Raw genomic sequence first — 25682 nt, forward strand, 5'->3', positions numbered from 1 at the left:
GGCTCAGGTGCTGATCCCAGGGTTCTGGGATGGAGCCCGTGTTTGGCTCCCTGCTGGGTGGGAAGTCTGCTCCTCCCTCTCCCACTCCCACTGCTGTGTTCCTTCTCTCACTGTGTCTGTCTCTGTCAAATAAATCTTTTAAAAAAAGAAAATAAGAAAATAAATGTTACAGTTTCCTTTTATAAAATACAAAGATGTATTTACCCGGTTTGAGACTTATTATGTTAATGTTTCAGACATTAGTGTCACCCTAATAGATCTTCTCTCTTTGAATTTATTTGACCCCAGAAGGAAGGTAAAGAACAGGTTCCTTAATTATTGTGGAATTAAGAACTGCCCTTTGAATCCAAACAGGTCTGTTGTCAGAGGACATATCAGAAGACGTGAATAGTAACAAGTGTATGATGACCAGTGACCAAGGGTCACCCTAAGTAACGAATGCCTGATCAGGACGTGCTCCCTTCCATGTTTTCTTAATCCTGTGAGACGTGTAAGATACGCTCCCTTGCTATGCTGTGTGTGTCTTGAGAGGAAGAACCGTCCATATGCAGATTTAATGATCACTACGGTGTTTTCTGGAGCCTCTTAATTATACCTCTAGAAAAGGGTATAGATAGCAGATTTTTAAAAATGGAGAATCAAAGTAATTTACACATTTCTGAGGTGGAAAACGTATGTGTGTTGCTTCACCTTAGAGCACACACAACTGGTTAACGTTGAGTGAAAGGATTACGATTTTGTTGATAGTTGTGCCAGGCCCTATGTTTATCACTGTATGCCCTAATCTTACCAACAAAATAACTTCCCAAAGTAAATACTGTGATTGTGTCTGTTTTTACATACTCCTGGGGAAAAAAACAGGTAAGTGGCCTCTAGTCACATGGCTAGGAGTGGCAGAAGTGAGATTTCAACCCAGGTTTGCCAAAGTCTTAGAGCCCTCTGAATCTCTGTGCTGATGGTCTCCAGGGGTCCTTTATGGTTACTAGATAAAGGCTACAGATCAGGTTCTAAGCTTCCTAAGTGGCCAAAGCAAAGAGAAAAACATGATTAGGCATATGTCACACTGTCCCTAAAATCCAGACAGACTGATTTGTTTAAGAGAAACAGAACTTGTTCTTAGACAAATGTCTAATATAGGTGTAATCTGTGGCGAATGGATAATGCTCTCTCTTACATCCCTCCAGGGGAGAGAATCCAGAATTCTGCTGCCCTAAGACAGAGAAGTTCTGGGGTTCTGTCTAATGTGGAACATGTTGACTAAAGTTAACGATACTCTATTGTACACTTAAAAGTTGCTGAGAGTAAATCTGAAATCATCTTGATCATCGTAAGTCATCACATTGTATGTCTTAAACTCACGCGATATTATTTGTCGATTATATCACAGCTGGAAAGAAAAAAAGAATTTTACTACAGTGATTACCTGTGCTGGTCTTTGATGGAGAGACTCGAGTCTCGCTGATCTGGGAGGGTCCAACCCAGCTGATCCAAGATCTCGGATGGTGTGGCTTGGAACAAAGAAAACATTATATTTGGATGGAGCTGGGCCATATATGCACTGTCAATGCTTTGTCAAAAGCAGTCTTTGTAAGAATGGGACTGCAAATAATTGCTCCAGAAACAATCCAAATTTCCTCATACTTAAGGTTGTCTTTAATCAAAACCCCATAGATATTCACCCAACCAGTCATCTGTGACCCCAGCATACAGCACAGTTAAACAACTTGGTGTCTTTCCTCAAGTAGCTGTAAATGACTCCAACACCATATGAGAAACACTGTAGTAGAGGAGCTTATAAGAAATGGGGGTGACATACCCCCATATTGCTGGACATACCAGCCATAACGGGTAGGAGTGGGAAAGTTTTCCTTGGGAAGACCCTTGAGTTGGATTCACCAGGATGTCAAGGTGAAGTTCAAACCTCCTAGCTCAGACACACAGCCCCAGTGTGGGCTGATACCCATGTAGGTAGCCACAGGCTTTGAGGTCTCATTGTTTACTGGGAGGCGTCTACGATCTCACCGTTGTTGGACTCCCTAGCCATATTGGAGATGGTTTTTCTGATGCCTCTTCTGCATTCAAGCCTCCCAGCCCCAAGTCAAGGACAGTAAAATCAGAGTGGGCACGGTCCTTGGTTGAAGAATCTAGGAATTCGAATTATATCACTCACGGCCGGTCACTCCTCTGCTTCCTATTACACCTACTGTAAACTCCAGATTCCTTACTATGGCCTATAAGCCCAGCACGGTCAATTCATACATACCTCTCTCTCCACTTCAACCGCCTCCACATCCCCTTCAGTCCCGTTAATCCTGCCCTGACAACCTTCCTTCCATCTGGCGGACCAGCCAAGTTCATGCTCATTGCGGGGTGTGTGCTATTCCTTCCCTTTTTCTCACCTCCTTGGGGAGGAAGACATTTTTCCACTATCCAAGGCTCCAGCTGGACTAAGAATTAAATTTACCCAAATTCCGGTGGCGGAGTGGTGGATGAACCAGTGTCTGGCAAAAATGGAGCTTGAGGTCATGAGCAGACACACCAGGTCCAGTGAACTCTGCTATCTTCCCCCATCTGACTGAGGTGCTGTTGGCAATTGGCATGTTCTTTACCTCCTGGTTCTTCCTTTATGAGGTCACCTCCACCAAGTACACAAGTCCTCATCTCCTTGGTGGCCTTGATCTTCATGGGCTTTGGAGTCCTCTTCCTGCTGCTCTGGGTTGGCATCTACGTATGAGCTCCCAAGGGTTCCAACCAGACGACTTCACTGAACTCCCGCTTTTATAAATTAATTTTTTTACTGTTACTGGAAGTGTCCCACCCGCTGCTTCCAATAAAGGCAGATGGGTGACCGTCCAAAAAATAAAAATAAATAAATTTAACCGAAACAGATTAACAGGAGAAAATAAAATTTAGTTATGCTCACGGGGAATCCACGCCGACATGAAATTCCCAAGACCGTCAGGCAAAATGAGGCATTTCTATCCATCATCCTGAGCTCAGGATGGAGGTGGGAGTCTGGGAGTGCAAAGGAGAAGAAGGCATTAGCAGGAAGGTGAAAGGAAAAGCTTGGAAAAGGAGGTTTGCCTGAAGCAGATAAGTCTCTTAGATCAGTTCAGGGGCTCCTGGGTGGCTCAGTCGGTTGGGTGTCTGCATTCAGCTCAGGTCGTGGTCCTGGGGTCCTGGGATCAAGTTCCACGTCAGGCTCCTTGCTCAGCTGGGAGCCTGCTTCTCCCTCTGCCTGCCACTTCCCCTGTTTGTGCTCTCTCTCTGAAAAATAAATTTAAATTTAAAAAAATCTGTTTAATACAGGCCCTTTAAATTCTTTTTAGGCATTTGTTCGTGGGTGGGGGGGGCGGGTATAGGTCAAAGTTTCTTCCTGAGTCTTTTGGACCTTGATTGTTTTCAAATGAAAATAATGGACATGTCATTGTGGCCCATCTTGGGAGTGGCCTGCCTTTGGCCCACAGCATTCGTCCACAGTACTGCAGATAAAATTCCTTGGTTCCTGGTTGAATGAATTAATATGGAGTACATAGGACTCTGAGGGAAGCCTCAAGAAATATAAAAAAAGGCCAGTTATTAAGGGGACCAGTGGGGGGTTCAGGCCCCATAATGCTCCCAAGAAACCACAGGACTAAAAAACAAGAAAGTGATCCAGAGGAAAAGGAAACTGACCTTTTTTTTTTTTTCCTTAAATAATAAAACCAAACTTCAATTTTAGGCCTCTATTGAAGTGAGGACTGAAAACAGGGATGGTTATAGCCCAGTAAACCATACTCATCAGCCCCTAAACAAGCTAGAATAAGAATAAGGAAAGAAAAATCTATTAATTTGCCCAAACGTTTACAAATTGAAGTGTTCAACGTTAAGATGACAATTCTCCCCAAATTTATCTATAGGTCCAATGCAATCCCAGCAAGCCTTTTTTTTTTTTTTTAAGATTTTATTTATTTATTTGACAGAGATCACAAGCAGGCAGAGAGGCAGGCAGAGAGAGAGGAGGAAGCAGGCTCCCCACCGAGCAGAGAGCCCGATGCGGGGCTCCATCCCAGGACCCTGGGATCATGACCTGAGCTGAAGGCAGAGGCTTTAACCCACTGAGCCACCCAGGTGCCTCCCCTTTTTTATTTTTTAAAGATTTTATTTATTTATTTGAGAGAGAGAAGGGAGCACAAGCAGGAGCGAGAGGGAGAAGCAGACTTCCTGCTCAGCAGGGAGCCCAATGAGGGCACAATCCCAGGACCCCAAGATCATGACCGGAGCCGAGGGCAAATGCTTAACCGAATGAGCCACCCAGGGGCCCTGACCCCAGCAGGCTTTTAAAAGTTAGGAATTGGTGAGCTGATCATAAAGTTTATATGGAAACTGAAAGGACCTAGAATAGCCAAAAATGAACAGAGTTGGAGTCCTTACCTGACTGGGCGCTTACTATAAACACTCAGTTAATCAAGACTGTGTTGTTGGCATAAGGATGGGAATAATAGATTAATGTAACAGAATGAAGCCCAGAGATATATCTTTCCATTAAAAAAAAATAGTTTAGTACTTTTTTTCAATAATCCTTTACACCCAAGATGGGGCTTGAACTCACGACCGCAAGATCAAGAGTTGTAAGCTCTTCGTCCTGAGCCGGCTAGGCACCCCAGATCTTTGCATTTATTAGCAACTGATTTTCACCAAAGGCTCTGAGGAAATTTAATGGAGAAAGTGTGAGGCATCCTGATCTGGCAAAGATTGGTGGTACAGGCCCTGAAATAGTTCACTCAGGGCAAACAAAGGACATAGAAGTTTATTGAATAATCTGCACTGGACGGGACAGCAAAGGAGAAACCGTCTGCCACGAGGTGGTCATGAGGGGCCCCAGTGATAGGGAAGAGTGAGGGAATACGGAATCATCTGGAATTTTTCCTTTATTGGTAACTGGGCCTGGTCGTAAGTAGCCCATGGGTCGGTTAGGGCCTATGACTCAATGAACCTGTTTGCATTCAGCTTGGCAGTCCCTGTGGGCCCTTCTACCTCGTTTCCCATTGCTCAAGACTGTTGCCTAAAAGCAGCCTTTACAGAAAGGATTGTTGGGCTCCCTTGGTGCCTCAGGGGGGTAAGCCTCTGATTTCAGTTTAGGTTGAACCCTGTGTCGAGCCCCACATCAGGCTCCCCACTCGGTAGGGAATTGGCTTGTTCCTCTGCCCTTCCCCTAGCTCGTGCTGTCTCAGATAAATAAATGTCCTTTACTTATTTTATAAATTTTATTTATTTATTTATTATATAGAGAGAGAGAGCACAAGCAGGGGGAGCCGCAGGCAGAGGGAGAGGCAGGCTCCCCGCTGAGCAAGGAGCCAGATGTGGGGCTCAATCCCAGAACCCTGAGATCATTACCTGAGCCAAAGGCAGACACTTAAGTGATTGAGCCACCCAGGCATCCCATAAATCTTTTTTTTTTTTTTTAAAGAAAGGATTATTTTGAAAGAATAGTGTTGGAGCAACTGGATATCCATAAGCAAACAGACCTTGCCCTCGCACCGGAAATAACTCGACGGATCGTCGACCTAAATGTAATGAGAACTTGAAATCTTCTGGAAGAAAGTAGGTTTTTTTTTTTTTTTTTTTAAAGATTTTATTTATTTATTTGACAGAGATGACAAGCAGGCAGAGAGGCAGGTGGAGAGAGAGGAGGAAGCGGGCTCCCTGTTGAGCAGAGAGCCCAATTCGGGGCTCCATTCCAGGACCCTGAGATCATGACCTGAGCCTAAGGCAGCGGCTTAACCCACTGAGCCACCCAGACGCCCCCTTCTGGAAGAAAGTAAAAAGCTCTTGTGACCTGGGTTAGGTAAATTTCTTATGATACCACAAAGGTAATCCGTGAGATATTGATGAATCAGAATTAAGTCAACCTGCCCATCCAAATATGGGTGATATATTTGCAAATAAGACTCTAAAACCATTGGGTGCGGCACCTGAGCGCCTCATTTGGCTAACCAGCTGCTTTTAGGTCAGGTCATACTATCAAGGTCCTGGGATAGAGCCCCACATCAAGCTCCTGGCTCCGCAAGGAGTCTGCTTCTCCTTCTCCCTCTGCCACCCCCAACTCATGCTCTCTCAAATAAATAAAGTAAAATAAATTTTTTTAAAAAGAAAGAGAAAAAAAAGTCTTTCGGTGCTTAAATAGTTTTGGGAAATCTTTAGGGATTGGTAGAGCTTGGATAGAGTTTTTACTAAAATGGGTAAGCACTAGCGAAATATTTCTAACACTTATTCATCTGTTTTTTGTTTTGTTTTGTTTTAAGTTTTTATTTATTTGAGGGGTGCCTGGGTCGCTCAGTCGTTGGGTTTCTGCCTTTGGCTTGGGTCATGATCCTAGGGTTCTAGGATCAAGCCCAGCCCTGCTCAGCAGGAAGCCTGCTTCTCCCTCTCCCACTTCCTCTGCTTGTGTTCCCTCTCTTGACATCTTTCTCTGTCAAATAAATAAACAAAATCTTAAAAAAAAAAAAAAGATTTTGAGAGGGAGCACAAATGGGGCAGAGGCAGGAGGAGAAGCAAACCCTGCTGAGCTGGTTGCCCGACACAGGGCTCGATCCTACGACCTTGAGATCATGACCTAGGCTAAAAGCAGGTCATGAGCTGAGCTGAAGGCAGACGTTTAACAGACTGAGTCACCCAGGTGCCCCTGTTTTCTTTCTTTTTCTTTATAAAGATTTTTTAAAATGTATCTTATATATTTATTTAAAGAATGTGTGTTGGGGGGGATTGGCAGGGGAGGAGGCAGAGGGAAAGAGAGAATCTTAAGCAGACTTTGCTCTAAACTCAGAGCCCTACACAGAGCTTGATCTGAGAACCCTGAGACCAGACACTTACCCAACTGAACCACTCAGGGGCCCATCATCTTAATTTAATGAAAAATTTTTAAAGATTTTATTTACTTATGAGAGAGACAGCAAGACAAGGAACACAGCAGGGGAAGCTGGAGAGGGAGAAGCAGACACCAAGCAGGGAGCCCATATGGGGCTCGATCCCAGGACCCTCAGATCATGACCTGAGCTGAAGGCAGAGGCTTTAACCCACTGAGCCACCCAGGACCCCCCCTCATTTTTTTAAAAGAATTTATTTATTAAAAAAGAAAAGAATGTATTTATTTATTTGAGAGAGAGAGCATGAGAGGGGAGAGGTCAGCAGGAGAAGCTGCCCACCAAGCAGGGAACCCAATGTGGGACTCCACCCTGGGGCTCCAGGATCATGACCTGAGCCAAAGGCAGTCGCTCAACCAACTGAGCCACTCAGGCGCCCTACTCATTTATTTTTAATCATGTCTTAAAGATGTTTTTAAAAGATTTTTCATCTATTTACTTGTCAGAAAGAGAGCTCGAGAGAGAGCATGAGCAGGGGACAGACAGAGGGAGAGGGAGAAGCGGAATCCACTGAGCAGGGAGCCAGACTTAGGGCTCCATCCCAGGACCCCGCGATCAGGACCTGAGCCAAAGGCAGACAGTTAATCTACTGAGCCTCCTGGGTGCCCCTATTTAGTTTTAATTATAATCACATATTGGTGAAGGATAGTTGGAAGAAAGGCAGGCAGGGACAAAGCTGTCCCCCGCCCTAAGGGGAAACCAACCTTAAAAGGATTTTACACCACCTAGGAAGGAGCCCTCCTCCCTTTCCCACATGACAACCTGATTGGATGACAGGCACAAGGAGTATTAATCATTTTATAAAAAAGATGTTATTTATTTATTTGACAGAGATCACAAGTAGACAGGCAGGCAGAGAGAGGAGGAAGCAGGCTCCCTGCTGAGCAGAGAGCCAGATGATGAGCTCGATCCCAGGTCTCCAGGATCATGACCTGAGTGAAGGCAGAGGCTTTAACCCACTGAGCCACCCAGGTGCCCCAGTATTAATCATTTTAAAACCACCCACCGATCTGATAAAAACCCACAGATCCAGAAACTCCTGCGGCAACCCTCTTGGGACCCCTCCCTCTTCAGGAACTTTGTACTATCACTGAATCAATTTTGCTTTGTGGGCCACCACTCTTTGGACTAGCTCTACATTCTTCAAAGAGGCGTGAGCAAGAACCACGCACGCTAAGGGAAAAGAAATCCTGTAACACCGTGACTAGCAGCTTCCATAATGGATAGCCCAGATCTAGTTTTAAAGGACAAAAAAGAAGAAATAGGGCGGAATAAACACCAGTCGCTCAATCAGATTGGTAATCTGGAATACACAAATTAAAACCGTGATGAGGGGCGCCTGGGTGGCTCAGTGTGTTGGGGCCTCTGCCTTCAGCTCAGGTCATGGTCCCGGGGTCCTGGGATCGAGCCCCGCATCGGGCTCTCTGCTCAGCAGGGAGCCTGCTTCCTCCTCTCTCTCTGCCTGCTGCTCTGCCTCCTTGTGATCTCTCTCTCTGTGTCCAATAAATAAAATAAAATCCTAAAAAAAAACCACCAAAAATGCAAGGAGCTATCACTTGAAAGCCTCCAAATGTGCAGAAATTAAAAAGTCAGATAATATCCATTGTGGGATAAGATGTGGGGCAATAGGAACTCTCACCCACAGTGGTTAGGGTATAAACTGATACAACCCCTTTGGAACATAAAATTGAACACATGTATTTCCTAGATCTAGCAACTCTGCTCTGTTAAAAAGAAAACCAAGATCCCAAATGGGCTGACTAATGCTAGGCCATGTTACCAAACTTTAGTCTTAATACCCAACCCAAATACAGTCTCAACCTCCTCCTCCAGAAATATAGTCTTTTTTTTTTTTTTTTTTTTTTAATTTTATGGGGCACTGGGGCACCTGGGTGGCTCAGTGGGTTAAAGCCTCTGCCTTCAGCTCGGTCATGATCTCAAGGTCCTGGGATCAAGCCCCGCATTGGGCTCTCTGCTTGGCAGGGAGCCGGCTTCCTCCTCTCTCTCTCTCTGCCTGCGTACCTGTGATCTCTGTCTGTCAAATAAATAAAATCTTTAGGGACGCCTGGATGGCTCAGTTGGTTAAGCAGCTGCCTTCGGCTCAGGTCATAACCCCACCATCCTGGGATCGAGTCCCACATCAGGCTTCTTGCTCGGCAGGGAGCCTGCTTCTCCCTCTGCCTCTGCCTGCCATTCTGTCTGCCTGTGCTCGCTCTCTCCCCCCGCCCCTCTGATAAATAAATAAAATCTTAAAAAATAAATAAATAAAAATAAAAATAAATCTTTAAAAAGGAAAAAAAAGATTTTATGGGGCGCCTGGGTGGCTCAGTGGGTTAAGCCTCTGCCTTCAGCTCAGGTCATGATCCCAGGGTTTTGGGATCAAGGCCCACATCGGGCTCTCTGTTCAGCAGGGAGCCTGCTTTCTCCCTCTCTTTCTGCCTGTCTCTATGCCCACTTGTGATCTCTCTGTCAAGTAAATAAATAAAATCTTAAAAAAAAAAGATTTTATTTATTTATTGGATGAGACACAGCAAGAGAGGGAACATAAGCAGGGGGCATGGGAGAGGCAGAAGCAGGCTTCCCGCCGAGCAGGGAGCTTGGTGCGGGGCTCGATCCCAGGGTCCTGGAATCATGACCTGAGCGTGAGGTAGACACCTAACGACCGAGCCACTGAGGCGCCCTTAGAAATGTAGTCTTAACTAGAAGTCAGGAATTTTCCAGTCAGCACCAATGAGGAAATCTTGTCATATGTCAATCTTTCCACCCACCCCAACAAAGGAAGATGAAGGTAACCCACCTAATAAGACCCCTGTCTTTCTGCCTAAGGCAAGGCATATGAAATAATTCTTTCTTTTCTTTGGCCTTCCATTTTGTACAGCCCCTGGGCATTCTCCACTTATTAGATGGGATGCTGCCGGATTCATGAACCGATTAATAAAGCCGATTAGATCTTTCAAATCTACAGGGTCGAATTTTTGTTATTTAACACTTAAATTATTAGAGAAGAAAAACTGTCTTAAACATGGTGGGGGGGGGTGATGCTAATTCACAGCCCCCTCTGGGAAGCCAGTAGCATTGCTGATAAAATATTTAAGCAATTTTATGGAGGATTATAATGAAATTAAAATTTCTTCTGAGAAACTAAATACCCATCTGCTAACGTTTACTGCCAGCTATCAGTGAAGAGTCTGAAGATTATTGACTGATTGATTTAAAAGTAGGCTCCATGCCCAACATGGGACTTGAACTCACAACCCTGAGATCAAGAGTCATATGTTCTATGCCTGAGACAGCCAGGCACCCCCAAAAGTCAAAAGATCTTTAATGAGACATTTCTTTTGTATACAATCTAATCATGATTACTAGATGTAATTTATCATAAGAAATTCGTCTTAGGGGATACCCGGGTGGCTCAGTAGGTTAAAGCCTCTGCCTTCGGCTCAGGTCATGATCCCTGGGTCCTGGGATCAAGCCCCACATCAGGCTCTCTGCTTAGCAGGGAGCCTGCTTCCCTTCCTCTCTCTTTCCTGCCTCTCTGCCAACTTGTGATCTCTGTCAAATAAATAAATAAAATCTTAAAAAAGAAAAAAAAAATCGTCTTAGTCCCAGTTCCTATCACAGAGCTCCTAAAACCCTTGGAATTTCCTAAGTGGTCAGTGTGGTAAAGATGTCTTTTGTTATTCATAACAAGCTTCTTTCTTTCTTTTTTTTTTTTTTTTAAAGATTTTATTTATTTATTTGACAGACAGAGATCACAAGTAGGCAGAGAGGCAGGCAGAGAGAGAGGAAGGGAAGCAGGCTCCCTGCTGAGCGGAGAGCCCAATGCGGGGCTCGATCTCAGGACCCTGGGATCATGACCTGAGCCGAAGGCAGAGGCCTTAACCCTCTGAGCCACCCAGGCGCCCCCATAACAAGCTTCTTTCAACCAACCCCAGAGTTTATGTTAGTGAGGTCGTTGTGGGAAAGAATGTTAGGGTTTGAAACCTATGGCCAAGAAAGAATTCTTGAGACGCCTCTGGTGCAAAAAGGTTGTTTGATTAAAGCACAGGGACAGGACCCATAGATACCCGGGTCATGAGGAGTGGCCCATTATATACTTTCCAGTCTGGAGAAGATTAGGGATAGCGAATGTCTCTAAGGAATTTTGGAAGCAAGGTTTCCAGGACTTTGAGAGGGCTAGCTATTGTTGGAAAAAGGTCATTTATTACTGTCTAATAAAACCTCGTCATGAGACCCTTCGTGTATCGGTGGACCATATGCTCAGGGGATGATTGCCAACACGTATCTTCAAGGGAGGGTTTAGAGGTAAAGGAAATTTCTAAAGGAAGTTTTATATGTTAAAGTAGACTACAGAAAAAAAAAAAAAAAAAGAAAGTAAAAAATAAAAAATAGGGCACCTGGGTGGCTCAGTGGGTTAAGCCTCTGCCTGTGGCTCAGGTCATGATCTCAGGGTCCTGGGATTGAGTCCCGCATGGGCTCTCTGCTCAGCAGGGAGCCTACTTCCTCCTCTCTCTCTGCCTGCCTCTCTGCCTACTTGTGATCTCTGTTAATAAATAAATAAAATCTTAAGAAAAAAAAATAAATAAAAAATAAAGTAGACTACAGGACCCTGGGGGAGGGGGTCAGACTAGGACTGCCTTTTACCCTTACCAAAGTATGGACATGGAGGCAGTTGAGTCCCTAGAAGAATGTCACTCTACCTGTTTCAAGGACCTATCAGTGGGCTCTAGGTAGTAAAGAAATTTAATAATTTTTCTTCTGCTTTTGCTTCCCACATCAAGGTGACTTTTGGAAAACCCTTAAATTGGGGGGCTGATTGCATGGAAACCAACCATGTTGGAAGGTTCCAAATGTTTGCCCTACTTCCCCATCCCTGGGGAAGGCGAAAGGGATTGGAGATTGAATTAATTATCAATGGCCAATGATTTCATCGATCATGCCTATGGAATGAAGCCTCTATAAAAATCCCAAAAGTCATGGGTTTGCAGACCTTCTGGTTGGTGGACAGACGGAGGTGGGAGAGTGGTGTGCCCAGAGGGAGCATGGAAGCTCTATGCCTTCACCTGCCTTGCCCAATGCATCTCTTCCGTTTGGCTATTCCTGACCTAGGTCCTTTGTAATAAACTGGTAATCTAGTAAGTATACGTTTCTTTTATTTGTTTGAAGTCTACTGTTTTTGTGAATTCTGAGAGCCTATCTAAGAAGTTCATTGAACACCAGGAGGGGCTAGTGGGAACTTTTGATTATAGCCAGCAGATCAGTACAGGTGACAGTTGAGACTTGCTGTTGGCATCTGACATGGGGGTGGGGTGAGCTCTTTTTTTTTTTTAAGATTTTATTTATTTGGCAGAGAACACAAGCAGGGGCAGCGGCAGACAGAGGGAGAGGGAGAAGTTGGCCCTCCGCCCCCCATGGAGCAGGAAGCCCACTGCAGGGTTCCATCCCAGGGCCCTGGGATCATGACCGGAGCCATAGGCAGATGCTTAACGACTGAGCCACCCGGGTTCTGCTTTGCAGGCTGAGATCTTAACTTGTGGGGTAACCTCAGGTAGATGGCATCAGAATTGAGTTAAATGGTAGGACCCCCCAGCTGGTGTCAGAGAATTACTTGGTATGGGATCCTCCCTCCCCACCTGGTGTCAGAAGTACTCAAGTATTGAGAGTAACAGAGAAATACAGAAAAGTATTTTTTCCTTTAAATTACCTAGTCATTTTTCTCCCTTTAGGTGTTTCTACCAAGAGAGAAATCTTTGACCTGCTCTGTCAGAAGCCATTCTTGTTACTGTAAGACTATAATATAACCTTGGTGCCTGTTCATAATTTAATGGTCCAAAGAGATTTGTAAACACTTTGTATCCTAGGGAAGCCTTTGTGCATGTCTGTAAGGAGATAGGAACAAGAATGTTTATATCAACATTTACGGTAGCCAAAACTAAACATATATATCTACCAAAAATGAAATGGACCTGGGTGGTTCAGCCTTGGCCTTCAGCTCAAGTCATGATCCCAGAGTACTGGGATCAAGTCCCGTATCGGGCTCCTTGCTCAGCCGGGAGAGTGCTTGTCCCTCTCCTTCTGCCTCGCGCGCTCATGCTCTCTCTCTGTCTCTCAAATAAATTAATAAATAAAATCTTAAAAAAAAAAAAAGGACATTGTGGAATGTTCATATAATGGAATACTATGCAACAATGAACACATCAATTCTAACTGTACACATCAGCGGGGACAAATCACGAAAAGATAGTCTCAGAAGAATGCATACCGTGTCCTTTCATTTCTATAGAGTTCAAAACTAGACAAGACTAAATATATATATTTTTAATTTTTAATTTTTTTTTTTTTAGAAAGAGAAGGGATGTGAGCAAGGAGAGGGGCAGAGGGAGAGGGGATCAAGCAGGGTCCCCGTTGACCTGACACGGGGCTTGATCTCACAACCCTGAGATCATGACCTGAGCCAAAATCAAGAGCCCAACACTTAACTGAGCCACCCAGGCACCCCAAGACTAAATATCTTATTATTTAGATATACACGTATGTGTGATAAAGATTAGTGTGTTTGAGCCCCACATTGGGTGTAGAGACTTAAAAAAAAAAAAAAAAAAAAAGATTAGCGCAAAAGTCAGGATGGTAGTTACCTCTTAGGGGGCCAGGAAGGTGATGTGAGGGAACAGTGGGAGAAATTGATAAAGCTTCATTCCTTAGCCTAGTTGGACCTTATTTTTATTATAACCCAAACACTACAAATCCATTACTACATTCATTAGCATGACAATAAAGAGTTTTAAAAAATCACTCTTACTATAGTGGGGGGGGGGTAGACGGGGAGGAGGGGAGAGTTCCTGTGAAAGGCTTTTGCAACAGCTGGGACTCCCCCTAGTGCAATGGGCGGGGGAAGTTTAGGGCAACCAAGGTCATTGCTCCTCCCTTTGGTGTGAACTCCCTTTTGTGTGTGCTGCTTGCACTCACACCCAGGTTCTTATCAGAAAAACGTGGACAGTAGTAGTGGCTGCCTTGTGGTGAGGATTATCACACAAGACTAGACAAGGTGTGCGTGCAAAGACCCGGGGGTTCCAAATAGACCAGGCTCTGTCCCTTGCCGCTGACAAAATCCAAAGGCAGAGAGTCCAGTGGTGGTGAATCAAGAGAAGGATTTACTTCAGGGAGGTCAACACCACAAAGGCAGCAGACTAGCCCCCTCGAAGACAGTCTCTGCAAAGTGGTGAAAATACCTCTGGGTTCATATAGGAAAATGGGGGGTGCGGGTAGGCGGTGAAAGTCAAATCCTGGATCACTGTCTTGGGGTCAGTTGTGGCTGGGGTCTTGCTGGCTCAGGAAAGTCCTTATTGCTGGAGGGGGTAGTTTTCGGTTCCCGTGGTGGGGAGGTGGAATGGGGGGATGATTTGCCCTGGGGGTCTTCCACCTGAGCCAAGAGCCAAGCTGGAAAGGAGCACCCAACCAGCAAATCTGAGGTTAAAATGGAGGCAGCTGAAACCCTCCATACGCACAGCGTCTGGTACTCAGTAAGCACTCAGGACGCTCACCGAGGGCTGTTCAGGAAGGGCGGATCTTTTTCTTTCTTTCTTTCTTTTTTAAAGATTTTATTTATTTATTTGACTGAGAGATATCCAGAGAACACAAGCAGGGGAAGCGGCAGCGGGAGAGAGAGAAGCCGGCTCCCAGCTGAGCAGAAGCCCATGTGCGGCTTGATCCTGGGACCCTGGGACCCTGGGATCGAGACCTGAGCTGAAGGCAGAGGCTTAACCATTGAGCCACCCAGGCGCCCCAAGAGCATCTTTTTATAACCTACTGAGAACCATCAGTCAGCTCGCCAAATGCTTTCCTGCCAGCCCTGTCTGCCCAGAACAGACTTCTTTTTCTAGCTGGCACAAAAGCTAGCGGTCCCCCCTGAAAATGCTCAGGAAACAATTTACCACGGGCACCTAAGCAGGAGGGATCTCGGTACTGAGATAAAAATCACCAGGGAAAGAAATCAGGTCTGTCACAGGAGCTGAGAAATTTGGATGCTCCTCCTGGGGGTTGAGAGAGAGGACAGAATGGGCAGTACACCCGAATTTCTGGCAACTACTTTTCCTGCTTGAGGGGAGCTGGAGAGTCTGCCGGCCCCGGAAGACTGAGGGTGCAAAATTATGCCCCCAAGGGCATTCACTCCCTGCTGCAGCACCTTCCTGATCGCTACCACATGGGGTCTCCTGCTCCCTGGTGGCGACAGGGGATTCTGCACACTCCCAGGAGCTAAAGGATCCCTAATTCCCTGGGCTGGGGAGCAGGACCAGGGACTGGTCACAGACAGATCATACCTGAAAAGCACGTTTGCATATGAGGGCACCATTATTTAATCTCTTCTGCTTCCATAGACTTCTAGCAATTCTGTCCCAAATCATGGGAACTTTCCCTTCAGAAAAAAAGGAAATCAAACACACAATACCATTTTCAGATTCCGTTCATGTATTTATTTTTATTTTTTATAGATATTTATTTATTAGCAGGAGGTAGGGGCAGAGGGAGAGGGAGAAGCAGACTCGCCACTGAGCAGGGAGCCTGACACGGGGCTCGATCCCAGGACCCCGGGATCATGACCTGAGCTGAAGGCAGATGCTTAACTGACTGAGCCACCCAGGCGCCCCTCCAGATTTTTTTTTTTTTTTAATTCTATACAAATTTGCCCTGGTTATTTGTGTTTTCTCCTTGGAGCTGAGTGTTGTGTGTGTCCCCCTTCTGCGAGCACATAAACGTACCGCATCTCTTTCTCCACATCCTGAGTCACCAGAGACTTCATAGTGTTTGTTTTAGAGGGCCAAAGCTAGAACCCCAAATGCCCACTTAACACAACTTCTAAAGGTTATGGTAAAGGGGCGCCTGGGTGGCTCAGTGGATTAAGCCGCTGCCTTCGGCTCAGGTCATGATCTCAGTGTCCTGGGATCGAGCCCCGCATCGGGCTCTTTGCTCAGCGGGAGCCTGCTTCTCTCTCTCTCTCTCTCTCTCTGCCTGACTCTCCACCGACTTGTGATCTCTCTCTCTGTCAAATAAATAAATAAAATCTTTAAAAAAAAAAAGGTTATGGTAAAATGTACAGAACATAAATTTTTGTCATTGTCACCATTTTTAAAAAAGATTTTATTTATTTGACAGACAGAGATCACAAGTAGGCAGAGAGGCAGGCAGAGAGAGAGAGGGGAGGCAGGCTCCCCTTGGAGCAGAGAGCCCGATGAGGGGCTCGATCCCAGGATCCCGGGATAATGACCTGAGCCGAAGGCAGAGGCTTAACCCATTGAGCCACCCAGGTGTCCCCATTGTCACCATTTTTGACTGTCAGTGTTCAGTGGCATTAGGTACATTGATGCTGTTGTGACACCATCACTGTCATCCGCCTCTGGGACGCCTTCCATTTTCCCCTTTGGAATGCTGTCCTTGGGCACCTGGGCGGCTCGGTTGGTTGAGCAACTGCCTTTGGCTCAGGTCATGATGCCGGGAGTCCAGGGGTCGAGCCCCGCATCGGGCTCCCTGCTCCATGGGGAGTCTGCTTTTCCCTCTGACCTTCTCCCCTCACATGCTCTCTCTCATTGTCTCTCTCTAAAATAAATAAATAAATAAAATCTTTAAAAAAAGAAAGAAACTCTGTCCTCACTAAACTCCTCATTTCCTAGCAACCACCATTCTGCTTTCTGACTCTACAAATTGGGCTACTCTGGGCACAAAAATGCCCACTTCTGAGTTTCGCAGATGTGCTTTTGTATTGTGAATCTGCTGTCATATTATATATCCGCCATGGGAAAATTCCGAGTTCTGCACTTTATATTTCTTGCTTGTGTTTTAAAAATCTAGGAAGGATTTTTTTTTAATTGCGATAAAATATACATAAGATTTACCATAACTTTTAAAAAAAAGATTTTATTTCTTTATTTGACAGAGGGAGAGAGATCACAAGTAGGCAGAGCAGCAGCAGGCAGAGAGAGAGGGAAGCAGGCTCCCTGCTGAGCAGAGAGACCGATGCGGGGCTCCAGCCCAGGACTGGGATCATGACCCAAGCTGAAGGCAGAGGCTTAACCCACCGAACCACCCAGGCGCCCCCCAATTTAACTTAAAAAAATATATTTTATTTATTTACTTTTACAAGAAAGAGAGTGTGAATGAGGCTTGGGGCCGGAGGGACAGAGAGAGAAGCAGTCTCCCTGCTGAGCAGGGAGCCAGATGCGAGCTTGATTCCAGGACCCCTGGATTTGGACTGAGTCGAAGGCAGACGCTTAACGGACTGAGGCACCCAGGTGTCTGCAATTTAACTCTTTGCCTAATTCAGTGGCAGAAGTACACAACTGTGTCCACTATCCATTACCAGAAGTTTTCCATCATCTAGAGTGTGACATTCTGTTTCCATTAAACAGTAAGTCTCCATCTTCTACCCCAATACCCACCAGCTCCTGGTAACCTCTATTCTACTTTCTGTTTCTATGAACTTGAATCCAGGAAGAAGTTTAAGGTCATTTCTGCTCTATTCTTACTTTAAGTAAGCTCTACGCCCAACGTGGGACTTGAACTCATGACCATGAGATCAAGAGTCACGTGCTCTACCAACTGAGCCAGCCAGGCTCCCCAGTGTCATTTCCGGTAGGGAAAGTTGCTCATGTTAGATTGGCTATAGGAGTGGATAGGGTTCCCACTGTCCACATGTGACACTTTAGTTCAGGAGATGACCAATATTAAATAAAGTTATGATTTAGCAAATCTTTTTTTTTTTCTTAATTTAACAAATCTTAACAAGCCTCTACAACCTGATGGATGCTACTGAAGGGTTCAGTTCCCAGTGATGATGAAAATACTTTCCAATTAAGAGCCTAAGATGGGTACCTGGCTGGCTCAGTGGGTAGACCATGGGACTTGATTTCCAGGTCATGAGTTCAAACCCTGCATTGGGCCTTGAACTTTCTTTAAAAAAGAAAGAAAGATGGGGCTCTTGGGTGGCTCAGTGGGTTAAAGCCTCTGCTTTTGGCTGGGGTCATGATCCTGGGGTCCTGGGATCAAGCCCCACATTGGGCTCTCTGCTCCGCGGGGAGCCTGCTTCCTCCTCTCTCTCTGCCTGCCTTTCTGTCTACTGTGATCTCTGTCAGATAAATAAATAAAATCTTTAAAAAAAAAAAAAAAAAGAAAGCGCTTAAGAGAGCATATGAGATCCTGTGATAAGTCTTTGAGCTAATCGATTCTGTAGTTGTACTTCATTTTTAATGTATAAATGTGTACTTTGTTTCTTTTTTTTTCCCTATATCAGGCTTGATAAACCTTGATTGTGTTTATCTTGCTGACACCCCCCGACAATAGTAAAAATAATAAAGATACACATGTTCACACATCCTGGCAAAATTCCTGAACTTCGTGGGTGACAGGAGCAGTATACAAATTTTCACACGGAAAGAAGAGGCTATTTTTAAATAGGAAAGCAGGGTTGCCTGGGTGGCTCAGTTTGGTGAGCACCAGACTCTTGATTTGAGCTCAGATTATGATCTCAGGGTCCTGAGATAGAGTTTCAGGTGGGGCTTCAAGCTGGGTGTGGGGCCTGCTTGGGATTCCCTGTCTCCCAGGATGCCTGGTTGGTTCAATCAGTTGAGTGTCTGCCTGACTTCAGCTCAGGTCATGATCCCAGGGTCCTGGAGCCTGGGATCCCCACATTGGGCTCCCCACTCAGCTGGGAGTCTGCTTCTCCCTCTCCCTCTGCCCCTCCCCACTCCACTCTCTGTCAAAAAAAAAAAAAAAAAAAAAGGAAAGCAAATAAAACTAGCCTGAGAAGTCTCATTTGCTGCACTGGAAATGGAAAGTAATATCTACAAACAGAAAGGAAACTGCAACTCAGAGCCCAAAGTCCTATTCCTGGACAAAATGTCATTCATCTTTTGGGACTCAAGAAAGACAATCTTAGATACTCAAGGGCTCAATATATTGCCCGGAGATGCTAGCTAAAGAAAATACTCAAAAGTTCTCTAGCCAACTGAAAATTATATTAGAAAAGAGATCTCAATATTGGGCAGGTGAAGAGTACAGTACTTGTGAATAATTCATTTTTTTAAAGGTTTTTTTGGTTGTTGTTAGATTGAGAGAGAGCACAAGCACAAGCAAGGGGAAAGTCAGGCAGAGAAAAAGGAGGCTCCCTGCTGAGCATGGAACCACAGGATCTGAAGGTTTAAGGCAAATGCAAGGTTTAAAGCTAAGGTTTAAAACGAATGCAAATTAATGTATAGAATAAAGCACAACAGATTCCAAGTTAGTAAGTGCAAATAAGCCTAATTCTCCTATTTAGAAAACCAAAGACAACAGATTGAGTTGTTACAAACCCACCTATTAATGATTTGCATTTAAAGTGTTAAAAACAGGAAGCCTGGATGGCTCAGTCAATTAAGCAGCTGCCTTGGGCTCAGATCATGATCCCAGGGTCCTATGATTGAGCCCTGCACGGGGCTTCCTGCTTGGGGGTTGGGAGAGCCTGCTTCTCTCTCTCCCTCTGCTGCTTCCCCTACTTGTTCTCTTTCTTTTTGAAAACAAAGTCATGGACAGATACAGATCATAAAAATACAAGTAAGAGGAGGTACCTGGGTGGCTCAGTTGGTTATGCATCTGACTTTAGCTCAGGTCCTGATCTCCGGGTCCTGGGATGGAGCCCTGCCTCAGGCTCTCTGTACTCAGTGGGGAGTCTGCTTGTCCCTCGGTGCTCTTTCTCTCAAACAAATAAATAAAAGCTTTAAAAAAAATACAAACAAAAGGAAAGCAGGAATGAGATATTGTCATCAGATAAAATTAAAATTAAGGCCAGATACATTAAAAACATCAAAAATGCTATCATTTAATAAGAACACATAATACTGTACATGTATGTATAACGTAACATAATATATTTTCCATATTTGTAAGTAAAATTAATAATGATCCATAATCTGTAAAGACAACCTGAGTCATAGATGTTTATGAACCAAACACGGGTAAATGAATAAATAATATTCATTTTCACAATTTAACTGAATTTCATTTAATTTGGCAAAAAAGCAAATGATAGAGGAATTGTATAATACAGTTCGTAAGCTTGATTTAACAGCAAGAACACTTTCTAATCTACAGAGCATATACACTCTTTATGTCCATAGAAATTAATTATGTACCTGGCCATAAAGAATATGATGACAAATTTTAGGGGCACCTGGGAGGCTCAATGGGTTAAGCCTCTGCCGTTGGCTCAGGTCATGATCTCAGGGTCCTATGATAGATGCCCCGCATCGGGCTCTCTGCTTGGTGGGGAGCCTGCTTCCCCCTCTCTCTCTGCCTGCCTCTCTGCCGACTTGTGATTTCTCTGTCAAGTAAATAAATAAAATCTTAAAAAAAAAAAAAAGAATGGGGCGCCTGGGTGGCTCAGTGGGTTAAGCCGCTGCCTTCGGCTCAGGTCATGATCTCGGGGTCCTGGGATCGAGTCCCGCATCAGGCTCTCTGCTCAGCAGGGAGCCTGCTTCCCTCTCTCTCTCTGCCTGCCTCTCCGCCTACTTGTGATTTCTCTCTGTCAAATAAATAAATAAAATCTTTAAAAAAAAAAAAAAAGAATATGATGACAAATATTTAAATCCCAGGAGATTCCGTAATTCAGAAACTTTAATTATAGCCCAATATAAATAGAAATTAACCACAGAATGGTTTTCTAAAATTTTGCTTGGGAATTAAGAAACAATTTCTCAGATCTAAGAGATAATCAAAAGTATTAGGACAAATATGTGAACTTAGCAAAGTCAGTGGATATAAGGTCAGTATAACAAAACCCAACTTTTTTCTATATACTAGCAACAAACTATTGGAGAATGAAATTTTCAAAGACCATTTATAATAGTATCAAAATATTTATGAACACATTTAGCAAGAGATGTATTAAATTTACTACAAAACATTGTTGACAGAAATTAAATAAGTATCTTTACTCTCATAAATGGAGACATATACTTATGGATTGGAAGACAGTGTTGTTAAGAAGTCAGTTCTTTCCATGTTGGTCTGTAGATTCAATGCAATTTCAATCCTGAATCCTAGCAGGCTTTTTCCTTACTTTTTCAAGATTTTATTTTATTTTATTTCTCTCTCTCTTTTTAAAAAAGATTTTATTTATTTGACAGAGAGAGATCACAAGTAAGCAGAGAGAGAGAGAGAAAGAGAGAGAGAGAGAGTAGGAAGCAGGCTCCCTGCTGAGCAGAGAGTCTGATTTGGGACTCTATCCCAGGTACCCCAAGATCATGACCTGAGCCAAAGGCAGAGGCTTAACCCACTGAGCCACCCAGGTGCCCCTATTTATCTTTTTAAAAAGATTTCTATTTATTTGAGAGAATGGGAGGGACAGAGGGAGAGGGAGAAGCCGACTCCTTGCTGAGCAGGGAGCCTGATGCAGGGCTTGATCCCAGGATCATGACCTGAGTCCAAGGCAGATGCTTAACCAGCTGAGCCACCCAGGTGCCCTTACTTATCCCTTTGACAGAGAGAGAGCACAAGCAAGGGAAGTGGCAGGCAGAGGGAGAAGGAGAGGGAGAAGCAGACTCCCTCATGAGCATGGCGCCCGACAGGTGGTTAGATACCAGGACCCTGGGATCATGACCTGAGTCAAAGGCAGACACTTAACTGTCTTACTCTCCACCCAGGTGACCTTTTTTTTTTTTTTTTTTTGATATTAAAATATATAGGCGCGCCTGGGTGGCTCAGTGGGTTAAAGCCTCTGCCTTCCGCTCAGGTCATGATCTCAGGATCCTGGGATCGAGCCCCACGACTCATTCCCAGCTTAGTGGGGAGTCTGCTTCTCTCTCTCCCTCTGCGCCATCCACCTCATGTTCTCTCTCTCAAATAAATAAATAAATAAAATCCTTTAAAAAAAAAATAAGCAGGTGTATGCCTGGGGGTGCCTGGGTGACTCAGTTGGTTGAGCATCAGACTCTTGGTTTAGGCTCAGGTGGTGGTCTTAGAGTCCTGGGATTGAGCCCAGTGTCAGGCTGCCTGCTCAGTGTGCTTCTCTCCCTCTCCCTTTGGCCCTTCTCCTGCTTGTTCGCTCTCAAATAAGTACATAAAATCTTTTTTTTTTTAATGTGCCTGGAACAGTCTGACTCTAGGAATGAAGCTGACTTGATTCAATCAAGGAATGATTAAAATAATAGGAAAGGTAGTTGGTCTCCCTCCAGATGGGTAGTAGTGAGAGAATAAAAGTTAAAGGAACTAAGTTAGGAATATTTAAAGAATTGAGTGATTTTCATAGGAGTATCGTTGATAGCAGAGTATCAAGCAGATCTTTTTTTGCTAGAAATTAACAGTTGATTCTTTTTTTTTTTTGAAAGATTTTATTTATTTATTTGAGAGAGAGAGAGAGCATGAGACTGGGTGAGTGGCAGAGGGAGAAGCAGACTCCCTACTGAGCAGAGAGCTGATGCGGGACTCCATCCCAGGACCCTGAGATCATGACCTGAGCTGAAGGCAGATGCTCAACTGCCTTCAGCTGAGCCACCCAGGCACCTCTCACAGCTGGTTCTGTACTTTATATGGAAATGCACAGGAGTGGGACTGTGGTGAGTGCCTGAGTGGCTCAGTTGGTTAAGCATCTGCCTTGGGCTCAGGTCAGGATCCCACGATTCTGGGATCAATTCTGCATTGGGCTCCCTCCTTAGCGGGGAGTCTGTTTCTCCCTTTGTCTCTACCTGCTGCTCTCCCTGCTTGTGCTCTTTTGCTCTCTCTCTGACAAACAAATAAATGAAATCTTAAAAAAAAAAAAAAAAAGCTTAAGGTTTGTTAAAAAAAAAAAAAGGAAATGCACATGACTTAGAAAGTCTAAGACAATCTCAAAGAACAACAAGTCTGGAGGGCTTACTGGGATTTCAAGACAAAGCGAGCTAAATAAGACAGAGTGGTCAGTGTAAGAAAAGGTAAGTAGGTATCTACTGGATATCTATATGAAAATAAGATGAATCTGGTCTCTGTCTCACACTATATACAAAAATTAATTTGAGATAGATCATACACTTAAGTACAAAAGCTTCTAGAAGAAAAGATAAGAGAAATTCTTCATGACCTTTGGGGTAGGAGATTTTTTCTTTTAAGGTGACACGAAAAACACTAACCAAAAAATAAAAACATCTCCACTCATCAAAAGATATTAGAGGGAAAAGGAAAGCCACAACTGGGAGTGTATGTTCTAAATATATACATATGGCAAAGAACTCTTATCCAGACATGAAGAATTCCTATATATCAAACAACCCAGGTTATAAAATGGGCTAATTCTCAGGGGAGTGTCTGTCAACAGGCACTTTACAAAAGAAGCTATCCCAATGGTCAAAAAGAACATGATAAGGAGCATCACTTCTCTACAGGTCAAGGACACGCAAAGAATACTGCAAGGAGATATCATTAGGCACATAGCAGAAAGGCTACACTTAAAAAGACTGACAAGGGGTGCACGGGTGGCTCAGTTGGTTAAGTGTCTGCCTTTGGCTTAGGTCATGATCCTGGGATAGAGTCTCACATCGGGATCCCTGCTCAGTGGGGAAGAGCCTGCTTCTCCCTCTGCCTGCCGCTCCTCCTGCTTCTGCTCGCTCTCCCACAAATAAATAACATCTTAAAAAGACTGAGGATGCCTAGCGTTGCGAGGGTGTGGAGCAACCGCCACTCACACACCCATTGCTCGTGGCGTATAAAATGGTACAGGCACTGTGCAAAACTGTTTGGCAATCCTTATACAAATATAATCCGTGACCCAGCAGCTCCACTCCCGCATGTATACTGAAATGAGTTCACAAAAAGACTTTCACACGAAAGTAAACAGCAACTTTATTCATAGTTGTCCCCAAGTTGGAAACAACCCAAATGTCCATCAACAGGAGGATAAACTGTTTGTATTTATAAACCAAATATTACATAGTGACCAAGAAACAATTGGCACACAGAACAACAGGGATGTTTGAAGAACATTATATTGAGCGAAAGACGAGAAACGAGCTTTTTTTTTTTTTTAAAGGATTTTATTTTTATTTATTCATGAGAGACAGAGGCAGAGGGAGAAGCAGACTCCCCACCCCCCAGCAGAAAGTCCAGAGAGTCAGGAGAGATCCCAAAACCCTGGGATCATGACCTGAGCCAAAGGCAGACACTTAACTGAGCCACCCAGGCACAGCCTAACAAGCTGTTTTTATTTTTATTTTTTAAAAGATTTTATTTATTTATTTGACAGAGATCACAAGTAGGCGGAGAGGCAGGCAGAGAGAGAGGGGGTTAGCAGGCTCCCCGCTGAGCAGAGAGCAAGATGCTGAGCAGAGAGCAAGATGCGCTGAGCAGAGAGCCACGAAGGCACCCAACAAGCTGTTTTTAAATGACGTTCAGGGGCGCCTGGGTGGCTCAGTGGGTAAAGCCTCTGCCTTCGGCTCAGGTCATGATCCCAGGGTCCTGGGATCGAGCTCCACATCAGGCTCTCTGCTCCGCAAGGAGCCTGCTTCCCTTCCTCTCTCTCTGCCTGCCTCTCTGCCTAATTGTGATCTCTGTCTGTCAAATAAATAAAATCTTTAAAAAAAAATGACATTCAAAAATAGGTAAAATTAACCTGTAGGATAGAAGTCAGGATAGCGATCCCCTGTTTTCTCTGGAGCCCTGGAAACGTTCTAGGTTTGAACTGGTGGTGGTTACATAGGCTTTGCTTTCAAAACACACGCGTTTTGGGACGTTTGGGGGGCTCCGGTCCTGATCTCTGGGTCTGGGATAGAGCCCTGAGTTGGGCTCTCTGCTCAGCAGGGAGTCTGCTTCTCCTGCTGCCCCTCCCACCCTGCTCCTACACTCTTTCTCACTGGCTCTCAAATAAATTTTTTAAAATGTGCATTTTGGGACACCTGGGTTGCTCCGTTGTTAAGTGTCTGCCTTCAGCTCAGGTCCTGATCCCAGGACCCTGAGATCAAGCCCCACATCTGGCTCCCTGCTCAGCGGGAACCCTGCTTCTCCCTCTTCCACTCCCTCTGCTTGTGTTCCCTCTCTCACTGTGTCTCTCTGTGTCAAATAAATAAAATCTTTTTAAAAACGTGCATTTTGCTTTTATGTGAACTATCTACACCTTCAATAAAGAAAACGGGAAAAACAAACTACAGATCGTCTGGAAATTTTTAAGAAAAAACACTTCATATGAAACACTAATGGACACAGCTTTAGCCATACTCAGAGGGACATCTATACTCATTAATCCTGTGATTACCAAAAAATAGTAAAAGTAAAGAAAGTGTATTTAATCCAATAAACTACTAAACCAATAAGATAAGCAAAAATAGCGTTTAAATAGAGGAAAGTTGAAAGTAAGGAAGTATAAAATGAAACAGTAGGAAAGTAAGTAAAAGAAAATGTTATTTCTTTGAAGGGACGAATAACATAGAGCAACGAACAGGTTTTGAAAATACCTGGGGTCCATCAGCGGTTCTTGTGATTTTTGTCTCGAAACTTCGGTGCTGCGTTCCCATAGCAATGGAACTTGGTGAGGTTCATTCATTTATTACATGTTAAAGAATCTGTTGGACCTCGAAATCCTCAAGCCACGGTTTTATGATCTGGTAAGAGAGACCAAGAGGTGCAGCAGATTTCAGCTGTTTTGTGCGTAGCAGAGAGCAGGTGCCTGGCCATGTACGTACCTTAGAACACTTCAGGGGCACGACGGCTCCCATAAGGTAGTTACTGCCCTCATCTTGGAGACGAAGTTAACCCAGCTTGGCCGCTCGGGTTGCGGCTGTGAAATCAGGGCTG

At 44.4% G+C, this 25682-nt stretch overlaps 1 long non-coding RNA gene and 1 pseudogene across 2 annotated transcripts; one reads left to right on the forward strand and one right to left on the reverse strand.

The window, feature by feature from the left end:
* Positions 1–1422: 1422 nt before the first annotated feature.
* LOC309851049 lies at positions 1423–25605 on the reverse strand. The gene is made up of 4 exons (XR_014304596.1): positions 25343–25605; positions 19496–19642; positions 2924–3267; positions 1423–1508 (listed from the first exon to the last, which is right to left on the reverse strand). It is a non-coding gene; the product is annotated as an uncharacterized lncRNA (long non-coding RNA).
* Positions 1608–2926, forward strand: LOC309851047 (dolichyl-diphosphooligosaccharide--protein glycosyltransferase subunit TMEM258 pseudogene; annotated as a pseudogene). Its single transcript has one exon. The product of its transcript is annotated as a dolichyl-diphosphooligosaccharide--protein glycosyltransferase subunit TMEM258 pseudogene (transcript).
* Positions 25606–25682: the final 77 nt, after the last annotated feature.

The sequence above is a fragment of the Mustela nivalis genome (genome assembly GCF_964662115.1).
Source record: "Mustela nivalis genome assembly, chromosome: 17".
Lineage (NCBI taxonomy): Eukaryota > Metazoa > Chordata > Mammalia > Carnivora > Mustelidae > Mustela > Mustela nivalis.